Source organism: Microcebus murinus, chromosome 5 (assembly GCF_040939455.1).
Source record: "Microcebus murinus isolate Inina chromosome 5, M.murinus_Inina_mat1.0, whole genome shotgun sequence".
In the NCBI taxonomy this organism is placed as follows: Eukaryota; Metazoa; Chordata; class Mammalia; order Primates; family Cheirogaleidae; genus Microcebus; species Microcebus murinus.
The window spans coordinates 96,251,035-96,275,377 of NC_134108.1; the positions used below are offsets into that span (position 1 = coordinate 96,251,035).

The 24,343-nt window shown below is 35.4% G+C and overlaps 1 pseudogene; it reads right to left on the reverse strand.

Moving 5' to 3' along the window:
- Positions 1-7,492: 7,492 nt before the first annotated feature.
- Positions 7,493-24,343, reverse strand: part of LOC105869164 (polyglutamine-binding protein 1 pseudogene) — a 32,573-nt pseudogene continuing 15,722 nt past the window's right edge.

A 24,343-nucleotide genomic window follows, 5' to 3' on the forward strand; every position in this document is an offset into this window, starting at 1 on the left:
TCCAATTCCCTAATATTAAACTCCTTGCTGTTTAACATAGCTACAGTGCTTTCTGTTCCAGTGAATCAAGCAACAGACATCAAAGTTGGTAATTAAGGATTTATTATTTGAGCCAGTTGGATTTGAAGGCAGTGAGGAGCATGTTATCTTTGCAGAATGACATTTTTTTTTTTATCCCTGATACCAATCATTCAAATATTGAGGACAGACCAAGTGATGGTTGCTGTAGCATATTATGATGGGCATAAGTTATGCAAGGACTATAAAGTGACAGAGTTGCTGAGACTCTGCTAGAGAGAAAAATGATAGAACTTGAGCTTTAAGACACCATACCAGAGATTTCCTATGACTGCACTAAAATAATCTCTTATAGCCATAGGGTTTATGTAGATAATTCTCAGATGCAGAATCTAATTTTGTCATTTCCTAAATTTAAACATAGATTAAGTTTACAGTCTCAACATGTTTCTTGTGAAAGTTAGGATTTATTTGGAAAGAGTGGGACATTGAGATATGAAATAGGTTATTTTGAAGATTTCAGATAGATCCAAGTGCCTCAAACTCCAAAATTACACAGAACTTTATATATCAGTAGAAGTCATCCCTCTTCATTGGTCTGATGACCTAGTGTGCATTGCTCCAAGACCCTGCATTAAATTCCGAGCTTGTTATCTTTTGGGCAGATGATAATTCTCCTTTCCAGTCTCTGTCATCCCTCACTGACTTCTCTGATAACTAGTGAGAATGCCCTGTAGGAAGCAAAGCCATTGTAAACTCAGATCCCAGAGGAAAAAGTTTCAGAAGACTTTTACACACAAAAAAATTCATAAGACTTTTAAAACTTGTGCCAGCCCATATCTGGAAAGTTTGTGTTGCAATAGACTCTGAGGATGGTACGCCAGGGAGAGGGAAACATGATTTTAAATAAGGCTAAATTTACTAATCCACAGCTCTTAAAAGAGGCTCTTCTTTGTGCTTGAGTAGCTGAGATAAGCTTGGTTTGTTAACTAAAACTCGACTAAATGGAAACCTATATTGAATAAAATTTGTATTCCAGAAATAACTACACATAATATAGGAGAAGAAATATAGATATGTAGGAAGAGAAGGCTCAGATTTTCCCTTCACCAAAACACCAAGAGCTACATAGAGGAAGAAGAAACTACCTTCCTTGAAGAGTTCTGTAGTGGTTGTTGTATTCTCTAGACTTGAAAAAAGGAAAAAGGTAGGAGATGCTGCCAATAAAATGAACTGATTTCCATAAAGAATCAGATTGGTTTGAATTTGAACAAGCTTTGAAGATAGTTAACGGATCATGCAATATCTAGGACTAAAAAAGATGGGCAGTCCGCAACTTTCCTACTGATCTGTTTAAACAAAAGTACTCTAAACTGGACTCCATGGGAACCTATAGTGTCTCCTTAAACTAAAATGAGAGCCAATTCATGGACTCTCACCTCTTAAATGGAGGAGTGGCCAAGTACACTTGGGGAGGACTTATTACATACACATATTTCAAATCTTTCTCTCCTCTTTCCGTAAACCTGTAATGATTAGCCAAAGTAATGTTGGACTGGGTAGAGTGACACACCCAGACCTTCATATATATATTTGTGACATTTTTTTTTTCCTGAAGTAACAGCTTCAGAATGCCACTGAGGATCACCAGTCAGAACAGAGTGGGGAAATTAAGGGATTCAGGTAAATGGAATTTTAACTCAAATCCACATCTCACACTGGGCCCTGTAGATCTGGGAGAAGTTTCTGTGGTTATTTCCTCAGTTCCTGAGTTAATATTAGGAGTAAACACATTCAGCATCTGACAGGATTACCACATTGCCTGTCTAACTAGTGAAGGCTTTTATGGTAAGAAAGGACATGTGGGAGCTCCTGGAATGTCCCATTTTTACCCAAAAAATAAATCAAAGCCAAAGCCTGATTCTTGGGAGAATCAGAGAGATTAGTGGCACCACCAAAGTCTTAAAAGATATATGCAGAAATGATGATACTTTTATACACCCATTTAAATTGACAGTTTGATAGATCTCATAGGTCAGTGAATTATGATAAACTTAATCAGGGAATGAGTGCAATTGCAGCTGCTATTCCAGATGTGGTCTATTTACTAAAAAAAATAAATAAATATAGCCTATGTTGTCTAGGTGGCTCGATGTGAATTTTTATTTGAGTTAATAAGCAGTTACTTTCACCTTATTGCCATAGAAGTATGCTTCCTTTATCCTGCTTTAGGGTTACAACTTTCTGACTCTGCTCATTATACTGTGGAGGGAATGTAATCACTTCATCATTCTGCTGAGGGTGATCATATTTATCAGTTATATGGATGTATCATACTGTTAGTTCCCTGGTGAGGAGAACATGGCAAGATGCACTGATAAAACACCTGTGTAAAGGGAGTATGAATAAACTCTATGCAGGTTATGTTGGATATAGTTAACTTTATAATTTGGTTTAAGAGCTGGCAAACTTTTTCTTTAGTGAGTCAGATAGAAAAAATTTATTAGGTTTTGCAAGCCAAGAAGATAAACCAAGGATATTAAATAACCCAAGGATATTAAATAACTTATTTAATAAGTGATAAATTTACATAACATTTTTATTGGTGAAATGAAACAAAAATAATAAAATTGAGTGCAATTGTTTTGTAATGTAGTCCAGTAAAGAGAAGAGTAGAATTTTATTTTATTTTGGGGGATATTTTGCTTATTTGATGTTCAAAGTTAGTGACTCCATCTCAAAATTGATTAAAATGTTCCTGTGTTAATGCTAACCTGTAATAAGATTTTGTGCATTTCGTCTTTGAAAACGTCTTTTCACACAAATAGTTCCTGTCGAATACTGATATAAATCCACGAGCATATGATTTTAATTGAGCATATTCAATGCTTGGAAGGCATTTATGTATTTCTATAAGATTCTTCTCTTGATATTTGCTTTTTAGCATGTCATTTTATTGCAGATTAATCATTTTTAATTGAAGGTTAGATGGAAATTCTGCAATTCCACAGTCAAGTAGATTTTGAAATACAGATATTTCCTTTGCATTTGCATCGAGGTTCCCAAGACACTACTGGAACTGTAGTTTAATCTCATAAAATATACCCACTGTATATTTGTAGGTGAATGGAAATTTCACTTTTTGTTCTAAAATTTGACAGCACGGAAAAGTGTATAAAATAGCTTATTACATGTGAGTCCAACAACATGAGTTGTTACTGAAATGATTTTGCCATAAGTTTTGCATATGTATTGTTTTGCCTTGAAATTTCAGGTTTAATTCATTAAGAAGACTGATCAAATCTATAGCAAAAGCTAATTTCCAAAGTCATTCAGGATTCAGTAATAGTGGTTGAAGGCAATTATTTTCATTTGGAAAAAATTCTTATTCAAGTTCATTCAAGTTCAATGAATTCAAGTTCATTCTTGGCCTGAACTAAAAAAAATTGCACTAAAAATTAGGGCCATCAGATTGTTGTATAGTAGGGCATTTAAGGATATTTAGCTTTTATTTCTGACAAAAATTCTTAGAACTGATGATAGTTAAGTTCATAAATGTGATGAAGTTCACTGGTTAATACTACTGGCAGTAACAAAGAAATTCTGCAAAGTACTTGGTGGTATGATATTTTAAGAGCTGTCAACTTATAACTATGTCACCGTGATTTGTGCATTGAACAGCAGTGACAAATGACAACTAACATAATAAATAACCACAGGCTTCAAAATCTTACATTTTTACAACTTTTAATTTGTCCAACTAAATACTTTTATGCTCCAAATATATTTTTACCAAAATAAATTGTAAAATATCTTAGCAGATATTTAACAGATTCTACTTTAGTTGATGTTAAATTAGCATTTTCTCAACTTTTAGAACAATATTCTAACTTGCTATTGTTCCACTCAGTTTATTTACTGAAGTCGATTTTTCAGACAGTTCAAACTCGGCATTGACACTTTAAACAACTGAGCGATAGGGTTGTCTTTGGTGTATGCTGGGGATTGATTCCAAGACCATTTCAGATACCAAAATTCATGGATGCTCAAATCTCCTATATAAAATTGGTATAGTGTTTGCATATAACCTATGCACATCCTCCTGTATACTTACTTATAATACCTAATACAATGTAAATGCTATATAATTATTATATTGTATTGTTTTATTTGTATATATTTTTATTGTTGTATTGTCATTTTTAATTGGTTTTTCTCAAATATTTTCCATGGCTGCTGGCTGAATCCATTGGTGCAGAATCCATGGATACGGAGGGCCAAATTTATTGATAACATCTCTCAATTTGTCAAGAACCAAGGGATAACACTCCAAATCATTTTCCTTCTTAAAAAATTGACTATTTGACATTTTTTCCCTAAAGCCCTCAACTCTTTGGACAACTGTTCTCTCAGAAAGGCTAATAGTCCCAAACAAAATTTTCTCTAGATATATTTCCTTTTCTGTAGCAATCAATATTATAATAAATGCTTAATCTGGTAATATCAACATATATTGTAAACTTTTAGCACAGCTGAAAGATATACACATATATTGTAATCATTTAGCATAATGAATACAATTCTTTGTGATCTAATTTAATAACAAAATCCACACTTGGCTATATCTTTAAAGAGTAAAGTTTACTTTTCTTCTTTTTACATGATGGATATGTAGGGGCAATAAAAAATAAAATTGTGACATGGAGATATATATGGTATTAATATATGAACAACTAACAAGTTATAACTATGTTGCTGTGATTTGCACATTGAACAGCAGTGAAAAATAATGAGAGTAGCACAGGAAGTCTTTGTTGCATCTACTCAACTCTGCTGTTAAAGCACAAAGGCAGCCATAGACAATAAACAAATTAATGAACATTGCTGTGTTTCAATAAAGCTTTATTTATGGACACAAATTTGAATCTTATATAACTTTCATTTTGTCATCCTTTGCAAGAATGAAAAATCTTACCCTAAATACACAGAAATATTCAGGTTAGGTTGAAAACCCAGAGCCTGATCATCAGTTAGTTTAAAAGAATCATATTAAATAGACTATGTGACCATTGCTTAAAGGATATTGGGCTAATATTAGCCCAATATTTTGAAAATATTAATATTTTAGAAAATAATATTATTTATTAATAATATTAAACTTAATATTTTAGAAAATAAATCAAGGCTCTGAAGTATTTTAATGACACATACAAGGCATGAAGACAGTGACAGCAAAGCTAAAAAATCTTGATTTTAAATTTCCTATATAGTATATTTCCCTGAGTACAACATGGACTTTATGTATATATAGTAATAAATATATGCTTTTGTTTGCTTTGTAATATTTTTCACACTTTTGAGTAAAATATATCATAAACATAAAAATGTCCACAATACAATATATAGATTAAATAGCAATAACAATAATAATAATAGTAGCAGTAAGATGGCAAACACCAACACCTACTGTCGAGCGTAAGAAAGACAAGAAAGACAAGTGATAACCTTAACATTTGTACCCCTATAATATGCTGAAATAAAAAAAAAAGAAAGACAAGTGATGATAGCAGCATATCTGGCTTTTTCAACTTAAATGTAATGCTTTCAACATTTCAAATTTTTTTGTGTAATTTAACAGTAATTTTACCTTTTCTTTTTAAATATGGATTCCCCTTTTTAGGCTAAAAGAGTTCCTTTAATAGTTTCCTAAAAGATTCTGTAGCATTCAGCGTTCCAGTCCTTTGGCCTAAAGCTGGGGTTTAGTTACTCTGCTTTGCTGCTCACTTCCTGGGACTGTGCTTGTGCCTGGGGTCAAGTGACAGCAAGACAGAGAAAGGAAACAAGCAAGGGGGCTTTCTTGCTTCCTATTGGGACCACCACTCCTCTGATTGGAGAGAAAGCTTCCCTTCCCTCAAATTTTAGGCACCTCTGGGCTGTGGCTGTTGCCAAAGTTCTTGTTGTTTACACCACTGCTTTGAGATTGTCTAAGGGCTAGGGCAGGAGAGAAAAGAAAAAAATAGAGACACATGGGAGAATTCCCTCCCACTTTCTCGGAGTGTTAGGAAATTCCTTTCCCATCCCTCAGGACAGAACTTGAGGGTTTCTACAACTCCTGGTTGCCATTTCAGTGCTTTGGGCTTCCTTGGGTCCAGGTTTGGGACCAAATGGAGAAACTCACCATAAGTTTGGTGATATATTAATTCTGGCTTCTTTTCCAATTCATCTGCTATCATTTCCTCTTCAGAGCCCATGCATTCTGTCCAAGTTTTACAGCTGCGTTCAGTGGGAGGTTGTATAGAGTGCTTACTCCTTCTTACCCAGAATTAGAACTAGCCAGTAGAACTTATTTTTCCAGTCCACCCACAGCAAAAGTCTAGACAGGCAAATATATTTATCCTCCTTTTCTAGGAACAGTTTTTAACTAACAGGCCTTTTGAAGAAGGTATTACCCTTCCCTTCAGGGATCCTTCTTTTACGTGGAGGTGTTCATTTTTCTCTTCCACCCTGCTTGGTCTCTAGACTTTATCTCCTGGCCCCTGTATTTAAGGTCTTCTAAAGCTCTGGCCCAGGGCAAATGTCTACTTCAGTGTTTTACATAGCTCTCTGGAATCAATTTTTCTTTGCTGTTTTGTTTCTGTTTTTAAAACCTCTGATGATATTCTTTATTTTAAAATGAACTAATTCATAAAAGGTAGGTTGTTTGAATATTTTATACAGCTTTATAAATATTCTCCATGTGGTGGATTGTTTTTTATACCTGTAGCTCACCACACTTGCTACAAATAGAAGTTTTGATTGATTTTTTTTTAAAATTGATTTGTGGTTTTAATGTGATATGGACATTGTTTCAAGGACTTTCTCTAGTGAATTAACCTCTAGTTAGGTTACCTTCATGAATTAATGACTCAGCAACTCTATCTCTAATATTTCTCTTTATCTTTCTGGAATATTTTTCTTAGATATTTTCTATGCATTTTGATAGGGGAAACCCCCATTTATTACTTGGTGCAGCAGGAGATCCCCATCACTCAGGAAAAACCCACATCAGCATAATACTAACCTGTTACCTGGCTCATCAACTAGTCTATTGCCTGGCATAAGCATAACACTAAATCTACTGCCTAGTGCATCAACAGAATACTAACCTATTACCTGACCCATCAACTAATCTACACCTGATACCTCACCCCTCTGATCACCCCAACTTAATAAAAATGGGCTCAGAATTTGGTGGGGAGACCCCTCTGTGCCCACAGGAGAATAACCTTCGATTCTCCGAGGACTGTCTGTGTGCCTCTAGGTTTGTCCCTGGGACCACCTGCTGTAACACTTGCTGTAACAATTTAAGGCAAAGAGAAGTCAAAAGGACTTAATTTTACTTATCCATTTGATATATGGATATATTCCCCTGTGTTTGTTGTTGTTGTTTGTTTGTTTGTTTTACATGATCACAGAAAAGCTTTTATTAAAAACCCTACGGCAAGGGAGGGCAAAGGTTCAGTCTTGCTGCTTGGTTCCGGGAGGCCTGGGTGTTGGCCTGGAGCACAGACCCTGGGGATGGGAAGGGTGCTGCTGGAAGAGGGAGGTCCAGCTGCTGTAGTGTCAGCCCCAGTCTTGGCCTTGTTCTCCTTGACGAGTCCTGTTGACCATGTGCCTGGGAGCACATCTGAGTATGAGCTGTGGTCCCCTGGGTCTGACTCTTCATCTCTTCTGCTCACCACCTTCTTGCTCTTGGGGTAGGGAGCCAGCTCCTCCCGGCTATGGTGGCTCTGTTCTTGGCCCTCTTTCCAGTCTGCCTGGTCATACCCATGGTCCCCATCCTGTTCCCTGTCCCCCTCTCTCTTTCTCTCTCTCTCTCTGTCCATCTCATCATAGCCATGTTCTCCATCTCTGTCAGACTTGTCATGGCTGTGGTCCAACTTCTCCAAAGCATCTTCTGCATTACTGCTCCTGAGCTTCTTGGCAGATTTGGTAACGGCCAAGTTGGGGTCATGCAGGGACAGCCAGGACACAAGGTCTGTGTCCACATTCCAGTAGTAAGGGAGCCTGAAGGAAGGTTGGAACACGGTGTCCCAGCTGGGTGGCAGGCCTTCCGGCCGGGTGGCCTCATAATCCACAGGGTCATCATCATAGTCCTCACCATTAGATTACAGTTTATTCCCAGGGTTTATTTCAAACAGCATGGACTCAATGAATATATTTACTGTAGTGCAAATATCAATGATGATGATAAATTGCTTTGAATTTGTAAATTCCATCTGTAAATATATTTAAGAAGTGCCAGCTTTGGTATAAATAGCTTTCTCATCCTATACCCTTTGTCTTCCTGTTCTCTTCTTGTATTCACCTTCAGAAACTTCTCTCTGCTCTTACAAGACATAAAAAAAAAGAGAACGATGAGAATAAAGTGTTTCTTCTCCTAAGGATATTTGCATTTTAACCATAATCCAAGTTTCAAGTTATAAATCTATGATAATGAAACTTCAGGCATCAGAGAGGATTTTGAGAGAAAATACACCCTAAAAGTTGGCCTATGATTGTGGCATAATACAAAAAGCATAGCTTTCAGATTTTAAAATTTTGGGTTGATTTGTTGAAGACATTCAGGTGGGAAAAGGTGGTTATTTTCTATTATGCCTGGAGGTTAGCAGTACATTTCCATTCCCTAATAAAAGCCAGTGATGCTCAGCGTGATTTATAAGAGGAGTATTTCAGGAATAGTGAAATACATAAAAAGAGCATTTTTTTCAGAACAACTAAGTCATAGCAGTGAGATTCCCTATGGCAAAATTTCTTTCATAAACTATAAGCCTATTAAATTTTTAATAAGAGGATTCCACTGGACAGGGTGTTAAGTATATGTAGAAGGCCAGAAGGGGTAAGTTTTAATTTTAGGGTTTTAAATTAGGTTTAAGAAAGCCTGTAGGGTATTTGAGTCAATTCTCTGAACACTGCAAAATTGATGCTTGTGGCATAAAAATATCTTGGTACAGATTACACTCTTTTTGGTGCAGAACGTCATTACAATAGCAGATATGTGGCTGGAGAGAGAAATTGAGAGAGACCTTGCTTTCAGAATGAGGTCTGTGTGTTGCATGGAACAGACTTCCAGAGTTATGAGTATAGTGGCTCATTGGTTTGTTTGGATTCACTTAAGCTATAGTAATAAACATGTGCGGAGCCAGTGAATGGTAGAAAATACCCTCCAGGGTTCTTCATTAGTCAAACTAGAGAGTTAAACATTGTGCAGAGCATGTGAGCTTCATATGACTCAATTATCTAATATATGCCTTTTCTTTCCAAATCTATCAACCTTTCCAAATTTCTCTCCCACACGGCTCCATCACAACAAGTTATCTAGAGAAGAGCTACACTCTTGCTATCTCTTCTAGTAGATGCAGCCAGTTCAAACTGTTTTTCATTATTACTGTTTCTAAATCCACATAGCCTTGTGTTTAGTGGCAGTCTTACTTCTGGTGCTTCAAATCATACTCAAGTGATATCACACGTACTTGTGTGATAAAAGCTTAATAAAATGGTGTCTGGTATCTTCTCAGTGCCTCAGTCTCAAGTGTAGGAATTAAAATATAGCTATTACCTGACACCTGCCCTTGCTAAAGGCTTCCTATTTCTTTTTTCCATATCTACTTTTTAACTAGAGGTTCCAAGCAGGAGTTATGCACCCAGAATGACCCTTTATTGCACTTATTCCTGTATTTAATCTGAAGAGTAATACTGAAGGGTAACATGCACAAAGTGGCGAAGGAAGGTGTGGCAGACAGAACCCAAGGTGACCTCCCATTACCCCTGCTTTCTAGTATTTATGCCCTTCTCTTAAGTGTGGGCAGGACCTATGACTTGCTGCTAATCAATAAATTGGGGGAAAGCAATGTGCTGTCTCCTCCTTGATTAAGTTATGTTATGTGGCAAAGGTAAGAAATTTGGCATATATAATTAAAGTGTCAAAATTAGTGATTGTGAAATAATCAAAAGGAAGTTTAATCAGGTGAAATTAGGTGAAAGCCCTTGAAAAAAGGACTGGGCAGTTCCTGGGTGACAAACTTTCCTGCTGGCCTTGAAGAAGGAAGCTGCTAACATACGAACTGCCTATGAAGAGGTCAAAGAGGCAGGGAACTGAAGGCAGCTTCTAGGAGCTGAGGAGCTCAGCGTCACAATGGAAAGAAAGTTCTGCCAGCAACCACGTGAGCTTGGAAGAGCGCCCCTAGTGTCAGAGGAGAGTGTAGCCTTGGCTGATAACATGAGTTGCAGCTAGTAAGACCCTCCACAGATGACCCAGTTAAGTTGTTTCCAGATTCCTGATCCACATAAACTGGATGAATGGATATTTTATACTGCTAAATTTGTGGTCATTTTTTATGCAACTATAAAAAACTAATATAAAAGTAATATAGGAGGCTTGGGATTTTATGATCGTAGACCTGTACCCAATGAGAGGTGAGCACAAACTTCCTGCTCACATAAAACGTGTGAAGAAGGACTCTGCTATTAATATTTGTACCTATAAGAGGACATTTGTAGCCAGGGAGGCTTAAATTATGATCTCAGCTTGGCTACTTACCGTGTTTCCCTGAAAATAAGACAGGGTTTTATATTTGTTTTTCCTCAAGAAGACACCCAAGGGCTTATTTTCAGGGGATGTGTTTTTTTTGTTGTTTTTTTTTTAAGTACAGTACAACAATCTATGTTTATTCAAATATAGTTAAGTCGTCTTCTGGAACATCATCATAACTCTCCAAACACTGAATTCCATCCTGAATTTCTTGCAACTCTATTTCCTTTAGAACCATTGGCCTCAATCTCTTATGTCAAGCAATAGAGCTCTCATGGAGCAGATGAGAAGGGCTGCTCGTCTTCTTTACCGCTCTGCTGCGAAATGCATGGGTTGTGCAGACACTGCGTAGCCACACCCTTCACTAGGTCTTATTTTCGAGGTAGGGCTTCTATTGCACAAATTTTTAGAAATCCTGCTAGGGCTTATTTTATGGGTAGGTCTTATTTTTGGGCAAACATGGTACTAGCTAAATATTAATAATTTGGGGCAAGTTCTTTCACTTGCTTTAACTTGTCTCCTCATTAGAAAAAGGGTATAATAATAGTAATGTTTTTGCAGTATCATGGGGATAAAAGTGATAGGTGTCAATTGTCTAGCCTAGTCCATAGTTGTTCAAGCACACTACTCTCCTTCCCCATTCTTTTACATTTGCAATGGCCTTCTCTCTTTTTTCATAAATATTTTAATTGTGCACACATTTTTAGACTCAGCTCACATTGTTTTGTGATTACATTTTGCTATTCCATTAACTAGACTGCAAGCTTCTAGAAGACAAGTATTTATCACGTTGTTTTTGTGTTCCCAGCATATAGCACAATCCCTGGCATAACACAGGAGCCCCTGTAACAGTCCAGCTCAGTTGGATCTCTCCTTTGAACTCAGATGTGTTTGTTGTCTATACCATTTATTTGGCAAGACTGCCTTTCCTATTTCTTTAATATTAATTTTGCTTTTATTTGAATTTTACTGTGTAGGTCTTATCTCGCAAATTACAAGCCACTTTAGGGTAGAAATTTATTTATAGCTCATACCTTGCTGAACACTGACAACAGATACAGCATTTGTTCAAAAAAGAAAAGATTGAGGGACTTGGGTGGGACATATGGGTAGACGTGGACCTAAAGTAAATACCTATGGGTTAAAATAATTTGAACTCTTACTTAGAGTTGAAATACCTCGAAGTTATGATATTTGTTATTAAGCAGGTTTATTGGTGCCCAATTTTTATTTTTGGATACACTGAAGTATAATTTAACTTCAGTGTCACCAAACAATTTTATGGTATTATAGTGTGAAATCTAGCCTAGGAATTTTAATGAAAAATTAGTTCTTGGAGAACTTGCTAAATTTGCTTTTTAATTACCTTTCGTATTATATGCAGTGATTAATTTTAAACTAATTTAGGATGAGATAAATGAGAATAATCTTGAAATCAAGAAACTGAGTAAACTGTAAGAAAGCTATTTCTCACTGTGAAATGAGAAAGAAAACATTAATTTCATCTGAGAATGTACTCTTTAGCTAAGATGAAATAAAAAAGAAGACTTTGGGGGAGGAAACTGAATTTATATTAAGGCTAGGATCAAGCTCATATGTCAATTTAATCATTGATGAGGAAAGCTTGTAGCTTAATTTACTAACTGAAAAGCAGTTATCATAAAGTAATCTTCAGAGGGGACAAAATCTCAAAGTTGAATGTAGGATTTGTCTTCATGATTCATCTCCAATTACTTGTCCAATCTATAATATTTTTTACATTTTCTAATTGAGGTAGCATTTAAAGAACTTTAAAATATTACATTAATTATTCATAGACTTTATTAGAAAGGCATTAAGATTTAATTAAGTTTTCTCTTTGCAAATATTATATAATACTTTTTTTCACAAGCTATGTTATTTGGCTAAATATCTTTCCTCTTTTCACTTATCAATAATGAACCTTGTCATCCTGTGCCTTCATCTTTGCTACTGTCATGATCTATATAAACTACATTTCTTTCTTTTCTTCTACTTTATGCACTGAATTTCTGTAAAAAATTTAGCTTTCATTACATTTTTATTCTGTAGCCTAAATATGGCAAATCTGATTTATTTTCAGAATAGGTAGATGGGAGGTATATGCACATCCAGTTTCACAGTTTCACAGTATGTGGAGTATCCAGCTGCTTTTTTTTAGCAGCGATGCCATGACTAAATGGGCATTTAAAGACACACACACACAAGCACACGAACACACATATGCACACACGTGCACTAAATTAAAAAAAGAAAACTTAGAAGGTAAAAACACAATGTGAAACTGAATGGAATTAAGTAATTATGTGTCATGATGAAGAATGCCTCATGATACCTCAGTGAAGTTATTGATGACATACAACTTTATACTTTTCTTAGTTTTAGTTTTTTATACATTAATGTCCACAAAAAGACATCAAAACGGAGGTATAATAGCAGAAATTATGCAATACAGAATTGTTAGGGAGTGCATATATACTCTTTCCTCCTTGTTTTATAATCATTTAATTCATAATCATTTAATTTATAATCATTTAGTTTATAATCATTTAATTCATTTAAAACATATAATGTTTTATAATCATTTAATTCAAAATGATCATTTCATTCAACTCATTTCAATACTGCAATATCCTTTTTTGGTGGCCAATTTAAATTTATTTTCCCTTGCAGAAGCCCATTTTTCTCCACTGAAGTGGATATAAGTTCACATTTCTGGAGAAAACAAAGCCTGTATCCATTTTGCGTTTTGCTACGTTTTAAAATAAAACACTTTCTTATTTCAGAGGTGGCAGACCGACTCTCTTCCTTTCCTATAGGAAAGCCAGTGTCAATTTTTTCAGTATGATCATGCATGTATTACGTCTATGTTTGATTGAAAAACCTACAAAAATATTTAACATTTACTAACTTATTTGAATCTTATAACAGTCTCTTGTATTACTAGTACTATTTTGTAGACCTGAAAACTTTGGGATAAAGAGTGTGGCCAATAGGCCGGGCGTGGTGGCTCATGCCTGTAATCCTAGCTCTCTGGGAGGCCGAGGCGGGCGGATTGTTTGAGGTCAGGAGTTCGAAACCAGCCTGAGCAAGAGCGAGACCCCGTCTCTACTATAAATAGAAAGAAATTATTTGGCTAACTAATATATATATATATATATATATATATATATATATATATATATATAAATTAGCCGGGCATGGTGGCGCATGCCTGTAGTCCCAGCTACTTGGGAGGCTGAGGCAGAAGGATTGCTTGAGCCAGGAGATTGAGGTTGCTGTGAGCTAGGCTGACGCCATGGCACTCACTCTAGCCTAAGCAACAAAGCGGGACTCTGTCTCAAAAAAAAAAAAAAGAGTGTGGCCAAGGACACCTTAAGCAGAAGGGCCTGCAGGACGTGAGTTTGTGTTCCTTCCATTACATTTTGCTGCTTCTTAGCAGTAACCTATGACTCAAATATTTTTGAGTTTTTAATTTCTTGGTTTCTTTTGTATTTTACTTTTTCTCTCTTTCACTGTTCAAATAGCCAGTAAGTTCTTAGCTTTCTTATCTAATGTCACAAGACACTGCCAGGCTGTTTTTTGAAGCGGACGTTCCCTTTTGCATTCCCACCAGCGATGTCTCAAGAGTTCCAGTCTCTCTTCACTTTCACCCAAATTTGGTATTATAATTTTACAGTCGTTAATTTTAGGCATTATAATGTATGTAGAGTGGTATCCTGTGATTTTAATTTTCATTTTATCTCACGACTAATGATGTTGATCATCTTTTTATGTATTCTTTGACATTTCAGATATTTTAATTCCCGAAGTGGCTTTTCAGCATTTTGCCTGTTAAAAAAAATATGGCTTGTTTTCTTATTACTGAGTTTTTAGAATTCTTTACATATTCTGGATATGAGTGGTTTTTCAAATATGTGATTTGAACGTATTTTGCTACTAATCTATAGCTTGTCTTTACCTTTTCTAAATAGGGTTGTTCACAGAACAAAAGGTTTTAATTTTTATGACGTTCAATGCATCGGGTTTTTTTCTTTTATGAATTGTGTTTTGATGTTATACTTAAGAATACTTTGCCTAGCCCAAGGTCACAAAGATTTTCTCTATGTTCTCTTCCTCAAAGTTTTACATTTCTATATTTTGTATTTAACCCTTTGATCCATTTTGAGTTAATTTTTGTATAAGGTGTGAGGTACAGGTTAAGGATTTTCTTTTTCTTTTCTTGCTTATGAATGTTTAATTGTTTCAGCACCATATGTTGGAAAGATTATTCTTTCTCTATTGAATTATCTTTTAACTCTGTCAAAGGAACATTGTTCATGTTCATGTGGTCTGTTTCTGCACCCTCCGTTCAGGTCCACTGATCTATATGTCTGTCACAAATACCATCCTGTCTTGATTGCTGAAGCTTTATAGTATGTGTTGAAGTTAGGTTGTATTAGTCTTTCTACTGTATATTTTTTTCTAGAATTGTTTTTGTATTTTAATTCATTTGCTTGTCCAGTATGCTTTAGAATCAGCTTATTAATCTCTACAAAGAATCCTCCTAAGATATTGATTGAGATTGCATTGAATCTACAGATCAATTTGGGAATATTTGGCATCTTAACAATATTGAGATTTCCAGTCAGTGAAAATTATATATAGCTCCATTTATTTAGATCTTCTTTGATTTTTTTCTTCAGTGTTTTATAATTTTAGCTTAGAGAACCTTCACATATGTTGTTAGATTATTTACCTGTTAAATTTTTGAGTGCTATTATAAATAGTACTTTAAAAAATTTTAGATTTCTAGTTGTTTATTATTAGCATATAGAAATACAGCTAATTTTATATATTGATCAACTATCCTGTAATATTGAAACCATATTCATTTGTTTCAGAACTTTAAAAAAATTCTTTTGGATTTTCTACCTGGACAAATATTTATGTATATAAAAAAGACATATTTATTTTTTCCTCTTCAATATGCATGCCTTTCATTTCTTTTTCTTGCCTTAATGCACTGACGAGGACTTTCAGTATGCTGATGACTGGGAGGGTTGAAGGGAGACATCCTTGTCTTGTTCCCAATCCTAGAGAAAAACATTTAATCTTACAACATTAACTATGATGTCTGTAGTTAATTTTGGATTTCCTTTATCGGGTTAAAGAAGTTGCCTTCTATTTCTAGCTTGTCAAGAGTTTTTCTCATAAATGGATGTTGACTGTTGTGAAATGCTTTTTCTGTTTATTGATGACTATGGTTTTTCCTTGTTAGTCTGTTAATATGGCAGATTACATTTTTGATTTAGAAATATTGAACTAGGCTTGCATTTCTAAGATACATCCTATTTGGTCATGCTATTTTAACTTCTATATATTACTGGATTCAACTCAATATATCTGTTGAAGTTTTTACATGTATATTCATGTGTGATATAGGTCTGTAGTTCTATTCCTGATGGTGCCTTTGTGTGATCTTGGTATCATGGCTATCCCCGCTTGTGATTGGCAAGTGTTTTCCCTTCTTCTGTTTTCTGGAATATATTATGTAGGATTAGTATTAGTATTATTTCCTTCTTATGTGTCTTATATAACTCGCCATTAAAATTATCTGGGCCTGAAATTTTCCTCTGGAAACCTATTTATTACCAATTCAATTTATTTCATAGATATAGAAAAATTCAGGTTACCTATTTCTTCATGACTATTTTGGTAGTTTGCAATTTTAAAGGAATTGGTATACTTCATCCGAGTTGTTGAATTTATTATCATTATGTTGTTCGGAGTATTTATTCCTTATTGTTCTTTTAATGTCTATGTAGTATGTAATGATAGTCTTTTTTGTTTCTGATAATGGTAATTGTATCTTTTTATTTGTTTTCCTTAGTTATTTTGGCTAGAGGCTTTTGAACTTTCTTAATCTTTTCAAAAACCAGCTCTTAGTTTTATTGATTTTCTCTATTGTTTTCTGTTTTCTATTTGATTGATTTCCCCTCTAATTATTATTATTACTATTACTACTACTGGTATTATTATTTATGCTTGCTTTGGGTTTAATGTGTTTTTCTTTTTCTAGTTTATTAAAGTAAAAGCTTGGCCGGGCATGGTGGCTCATGCCTATAATCCTAGCACTCTGAGAGGCCAAGGCGGGAGGATTGCTCAAGGTCTGGAGTTCGAAACCAGCCTGAGTAAGAGCGAGACCCAGTCTCTACAAAAAATAGAAAGAAATTAATTAGTCAATTAAAAATATATGGAAAAAATTAGCCAGGCATGGTGGCACGTGCCTGTAGTCCCAGCTACTTGGGAGGCTGAGGCAGTAGGATTGCTTGAGCCCAGGAGTTTGAGGTTGTTGTGAGCTAGGCTGATGCCACAGCACTCTAGCCCGGGCAACAAAGTGAGACTCTGTCTCTAAATAAATAAATAAAGTAAAATCTTAGATTGTTTGAGACCCTTCTTGTTTTTAATATAAACATTTAATGCTATAAATTTCTCTTATCTAAGTACTTCTCCATCTGCTCCTGCTCCTCACATATTCTGATATGTTGTTTGCTTTTTTTATTTTACTCAGTTAAAAATATTTTCTCATTTTCATAGACCCTTAATCTTTGAACCATAGGTTATTTAGAAGTTGGTTTCTTTTAAAATTTCCAAATATTTGAGAATGTTCCTGATATTTTTCTGTTATTATTTAACACTGATATGATCACAGAACATGTGTTATTTGCTTTCAATTTCTTTTATCTTTGTTAAAGTTTGTTTTATGGCCCAGAATATAATATATCTAAGGGAATATTCCATGCACACTTGAAGAGAATATGAATTTTGGCCTTGTTTGATCTAAGGATTATGTTATGTATTTCAAACTATGTTAAAATTACAGAGGACAATATTATAAGGCAGAACCCATGAAATAATTGTACAACATGTAAGCCATGAGAAGCTAGAAACTGGAAAATCAGGGAGCGGGCTAATGTCACGGAGCTGACTTTATGTCGATAAGATCAGTATGCTTCATCACGCATTATAATAGTACAGAAGCATTGGTATTACAGTCTGGCACAGTTAGCTCGCTTTTCATGATTTATATTCCAAATGCATTGTAAGCTATTTGAGTGGAGGGACAATGTGGCTTACAGAATATCATGACTTCCATACAGCAGGAGCTAAACATATACATGTAGATTGGTAGAAATTACTAAGAGCTGAATTAATATTAATATTTTTTAGGATTTTTTTTTGTTCTAGTTCAGAAGAAAACTGAGATTCTCTCACTGATGAATTATATTTCTTGGTAGCATATGCTAACAAGAGTTAAAATCTAATTGCCTCTAAATACATAAAATAGGTTGTTTTTGTTTGTTTGTTTGTTTTTTGTTTTTTTTTTACCAGTGCATGAACAATATTTTCCTAATATTACATGTGCTGATTTATGATGGGATTTTAGGGAAACTGACTAGACTCAACATCAAAGTATATAACTACCTGTGTGGTAGAATGTGAAGACTTTAAATGGTTGCCTGGCTTCCCTCAATGTATATAAATATGTCCATTATTTATATTTGGATTCCTATAGGAAACATGCACCTCATTTGGCAGGAGGTATAATTTTTTTTAATAATCAAAGCCAGAGCATGAGAGAAAAGAAAATTAAACTCTTAATCATCACTCAATCATACCCAGAGTAAATGGTCTTCCTCATCTATAAAATGTTGGGCTAGATGACCCATAAGGTTCTATCTAATTCTAATACTTTACCGTGCTAGAAGACAATATACGGTTTATATATTTGTGATTGGAATCCGAAAGCTCTAATGTCAGAACAGTCCTAGAAATACAGGATAAGGTAGGGCACTAGAATGAGGGAAAGGAATTGTATGTGTACAAATCTAGGATGTTAAAAAGAAGGACAGGGGAGCATTGAAAACAAACATTACATTTCACATAGGACTAGGAGAATCAACTATTAATATATTTTATATACCTCAAATTTGTGTGTAATAATGAATATGATCATTCAAATACACCAGATATTTGAAAAGATCAATTATATTAGTGTCAAATATATAAATTGGGATCATTAATCTAAAAAAGGTAATAGGATATATTTCCAAATGAAAAGAGAACTGTCTTTCTAAACAGAAAGAAATGCATATTTCATACTACTCAGCCTTCTGGAAGAAATTTGACCTTAATTATATGATGTCTAGGTAAATTTCCAACTTCCCTAAATTTGATTGATTATGCAAACATTTTCTGAACTCTATCTTGGTCATTAATTTTTTTTCTGAAGTTTTGTAGAACATCCTTTTGCATTATATGTCCTTGTGTATTTATTATTCAATAAAACAGTTTACCAACTCCTTCATCACTGTGTAGTAAGCTGTTGTGGTTCTGTCTTTATTAACTTAAAAGTTAGCTAAAATCATCCACTTTTATTGCTTCAAGAAGTCGTAGATTGCAGTATCTCGCCCAATTGCAAGATTTCTCTCTTTGGAGCTATTAGTTATTGCTTTATCAAGCATCCTAAATGGCCTCCTGGTACAACAGGTAACTAATTATATTGATCTTAAATTTTAATCAATCATATTCTGGGTCTAGGATATTTTGAATATCTTTTCCAATTTTTAGCTATCTGTTACAGATATTTAAAAAGTTAAGTATATCAGTATTGACTATTTTCAATATTCTGGATAAATTTTTTTTATCTAAAATCTACCATTTATAAGGAATTTGATAAATACTTCTCAATGAAAATGCTTTAATGAAAAGCTCCTTTATGGTATTAAAACATTTTTGAGAAATATAAGTGATAAAAAATAATTTTAGTGACATTTTTAAGCATTACTCAAAACTTTAAAGATCTACACTGTGGGCCTGTGAGATGCTAATAAATGTGTTTGGCTGCAAAGTCTATTAATAGCTTAGATTGGCTTATTAGAACAATTCTGGGAAATGAAAACTTGGTCAGCTGGCTGACTCAACTTAAAAGAGATTGTCAAGAACCATCCTCCATTTCCCTGATGATTAGATACAGTGAGCATGTTTTCAATATTAATTGGCCATTAGTCTATCTTCTGAAAAGCTTCTGTTTGTGTCCTTTGCTCACATTTTTATGGGGCTGTTTGATTTTTCTTGCTGATTTGTTTGAGTTCTTTATAGATTCTGGTTATTACCCCTTTATCAGATTTGTAGCATGCAAATATTTTCTCCCATTCTATAGGTTGTCTAGTCACTCTATTAATTGTTTCCTTAGCTTCACAGAAGCTCTTTAGTTTAATCAGGTCCCATTTGTTAATTTTTTATTGTTGCTAAAATTGCCTTTGGGGTCTTCTTTATAAATTCTTTGCCTAGACCAATATCTAGAAGAGTTTTTCTAATGTTTTCTTCTATAATTCTTATAGTTTCATGTCTTAGGTTTAAGACTGTTACCCAGTGTGAATTAATTATTGTGAGTGGTGAGAGGTGCAGGGGTATTTCAGTCTTCTACATGTGTCTATCCAATTTTCCCAGTACCATTGATTGAATAGGGCTTCTTTCCCCCAGTGTATGTGTTTGTCTGCTTTGTCAAAGATCAGAATGCTCAAAATTTCTAATCATCAGGGAAATGCAAATCAAAACTACAATGAGATATCACCTAACTCTAGTCAGAATGGCTTTTATCAAGAACTCTAAAAACAAGAGATGCTGGCATGAATGTGGAGAGAAGGGAACACTTATACACTGTTGGTGGGACTGCAAACTAGTGCAAACTCTCCATGGAAAATAGTATGGAGATAATTTGAAGAACTAAAAGTAGATCTACCATTTGATCTAGCAATCCCACTACTGGGTATTTACCCAAAGGAAAAATACTCATTTTATAAAAAAGACACTTGCACTCAAATGTTTTTTTGCAGCAAAATTCACAATTGCAAAGATGTGTAATCAACCCAAGTGGCCATCAATACATAAATGGATTAATAAAATGTGGTATATGTATACTTTGGAGCACTACTCAGCCATAAAAAAAAATGGTGAACCAATACCTTTTGTAACAACCTGGATGGAACTGGAGACCATTCTTCTAAGCAAAATATGAAAGAATGGAAAAACAAATACCACATGTATTCACTGTTAAATTAGAACAAACTGATCAACACCCATGTGCTCATATGATAGTAAAACTTAACTCAAACGTCATTTAGTGCTGAGTTTTGCTGAATCCAGACCTCTTTTGAAATAGCCCTCATCTATTTCAAAAGGAGGAACAACCTAGATATTAGTGGCAGTTCATAGTTAATGAAGTTAGAACAAGAGAAGCATTATCATCTTTTTAGTTTTGAATTTATTTATCTTTTGTGTGTGATTTGGTATGTTTTCTGGACACTTATGGTATAAAACTCTGCTCAGCCTGACATTTTCCCTAATAAAATAGTTCTTAAATCATACCTCCTTCAGTGAGGCCGTGAGACCTTATTTCACAAACGAATGGAGGAGCTGTTGAGCCCTTAATTATAATCACTTAGTTTCATGAAAACTTGAGATAATGAACTTGGAGGTGTTTCTTATGGGTTGTAATAACCAGTGGGTGGAAACTGTAGGTTACTCTTTGCCTTGCTGGTATTGTCTTGTTAATTATATTCATCACTTTGAAGTACTATTGCAGCAACATATGTATGAAGGAAATTCACTTAATTAATTTGCACATATTTTAGGAACTGCATTTATTAAGCAAAACAATGCCAAGACTCTTTGGTAGAGTTTAAGTGGCTGGGCTTATGAGATAACAGAATTTCTTTAATTAAAATTATTCTTGAAGTTTGAGTGTGATGTATATGTAGCAACCTTTTCTCTTTTTTCTTTCCGTAATATCCTTATGGGGATGAAGATTAATCTAGTCTGACTAAGAAGTAAAATATTAAAAATGTCACTTGGTTTTTATTTATGGCCATTTTTTTTTTTTTTTTTTTTTACCAATTTTGGATGCCGAAATGGGCAAGGAAGTTTGAAATGTAGGATGAAGTTCGGTACATCAAGGGCTGTATTATAAATATTGAAGAGAAGAAAATAAGAATATGTGGGAAAAAACTCTGGGCTCTTGTTCTGTTTCTCTTAGGAAATCTATGTCCCAGCATTATTAGCATTATCTATGCACATGTCTATTTTGTCTGGCAGATTTGACCTCTCTGGGCAAGGACTGAGTTTTTGTTTATATTTTATACACAGTACTGAGTGAGCACAGTGTACAAAACAGAGTGTTTTGTAAAATAACAATGTAAGGAAAACTTTCCATGACCCTGGATCAAGATGAACTGAGAAATATAGCCTATCAATAATAACATACTTAACTGAAATAAATAGTTATAATATTAGAAAGTGAGGAGTTGAGCAGAGTAAAGAACAATAAAAATGTATTTCAGATGAGATGTGAAGGATCTGTAATTCAGCCTCAGGAGAGAAAAAGATGTGGTTATCATCCCAGGGGTTAAAACTATATTTCTTTCTTTCGGTTTTTTTTTTTTTTTGAGATAGTCTCACTCTGTCACCCTGGCTAGAGTGCAGTGGTGTCATTGTAGCTCACTGCAACCTCAAACTCCTGGGCTCAAGCAATCCTCCTGCCTCAGTCTCCCAAGTATCCGGGACTACAGGCATGCGCCACCATGCCTGGCTGATTTTTCTATTTTTAGTAGAAACAGGTTCTCGCTCTTGCTCAGGCTGAGCTTAAGGGATCCACCAGCCTCAGTTATTAGTTGAGGCTGTGGTAAAGTTTTGCTATGGACTTTGATGCCTACTGAGCCAGGCTTTGGGACCCGGTGGTAACAGCAGTGGGCTGTATGCCTATTTTTAAGCCCCGGGATGCTTATGCTGACACTTGTTTAGTGGGTCCTGGAAGGCCAATTATTGGGCCTCCAGGTGCCTTGCTCAGAAGCTAGTAATGAGAGAGGTGGGTGGCTGGGTGGGTGGATTCTCAGGCCTCTCAGTAGCTGGTATAATGTGGGTGGTGGCAGTAGTGATGGTGAAGCCACTGACTGGGACCTAAGTAGTCCCTGTTGGTTTTTCTGGTGATTGCAATGGGTTATGCAGGCTAGTTCCCCGTCCTGCAGCTGCCCACAGCTGGGGAGTGAGTATCGTCCTAAGTATGCATAGGAAGGCTTGGTTTTCCCTGTACCTCCTGGCTGAGTGGCTGTTGTAGCTGAATCATCTCAAACTCAGCCTGAGGATGGGGAACTTCTTGGTCTCACAGCAGCCTGATTAAGGTATTGCCCTAGGTATGCCTAGGACAGCCTGGTTTCCCTGTCCCTCCCCAGCTTGGTGGTGGCTGTAGCCAGGTCAGCTTGTACTCTTTCCAAGGGTGAGGTCAAATTTGTGTTTTTCTGAATTTCTTGAATCTCTGGGTTGTTGTCTTTCATCTGTTTTTGGACATTTTATTTTCAAATACTGTGTTTGCTTTATTCTACCTATCCTCGCATTATGTGACTCCAACTGGGTTTTCTAGATCTTTTGTTTTTATTCCACATTTGCTTACACTGCATATACTTATATTTTTTTAGAGATAGGGTCTCACTCTGTCACCCTGGCTGGAGAGCAGTAACACAATCATAGCTCGCTGTAACCTTGAACTCCTGGGCTCAAGAAATCCTCCCACCTCAGTCTCTTTAGGATCTAGAACTTCAGGTGCATGGAACCATTCCCAGCTATTTTTTTTTTTTTTATGTTTTGTAGAAACAGGGTCTTACTATGTTGCCCAGGCCGGGCTCAAACTCCTGGCCTCCAGTAGTCTTCCACTTTGCTTTCCAAAGTGCTAGGATTATAGGAGTGAGCCACCACACCTGGCTTGACTATTTTATCTATTATTCATTTTGTATTTTTGTCCTCTACTTTGATATTTTTTAATTGTTAATTTTCCCTAACACTAATTTTCTTTTATCTAATCTGCCTTGTCTAATCTGCTATTAATTCCATCCATTGATTTATTAAATCAAGATAGTTTTTAATTTAGCTCTAGAACTTCCACTTTTTTCTTCTTATAGATTTTAATGCTCTCTTAAATTATACATTTTCCCCCATTTTTTTCCATTTTTCTTGGCGTTAGCAATCACAATTAGTATCTTTGTCTGCTAGTCTGCTCAATCACCTGCATATATGGTGGATATCTCACTTTATCCTTCTTTTTTTCTAAATCATGGGTAGTAACTTTTTATTGGATGCTGGACAATTAGTATGAAATACTGTAAAGAATCTGGATGGTATCTTTTACCAGAGAGGACTCACCACGCCTCTGGGAGAAGCAAGGGAGGCTGACCACCTTAATTCAATCAGAGACTGTGCGGAATTGAGTCAAGACTGCAGTTTTAGTAAGACTCAATCTACATCTTTTCCGTTCCATGCTCCCAGAAGATGGGGGCCCTTTAGGAGATCTAGCTGATAATCTGGTGTGTTTGCTGAGGCTCATTTCCACGGAAAGTTTTTTTCTTAGCTCCATGAGACTATAGAAAATTCCATTCTACTTTTCAAGTTTTTTTTTTAGCTCAGTTCCTTTTTTTTTTGAGACAGAGCCTCACTTTGTTGCCCAGGCTAGAGTGAGTGCCATGGCGTCAGCCTAGCTTACAGCAATGTCAAGCTCCTGGGCTCAAGCAATCCTACTGCCTCAGCCTCCCCAGTAGCTGGGACTACAGGCGTTCGCCATCGTGCCCAGCTAATCTTCTCTCTATATATTAGTTGGCCAATTAATTTCTTTCTATTTTTAGTAGAGATGGTGTCTCGCTCTTGCTC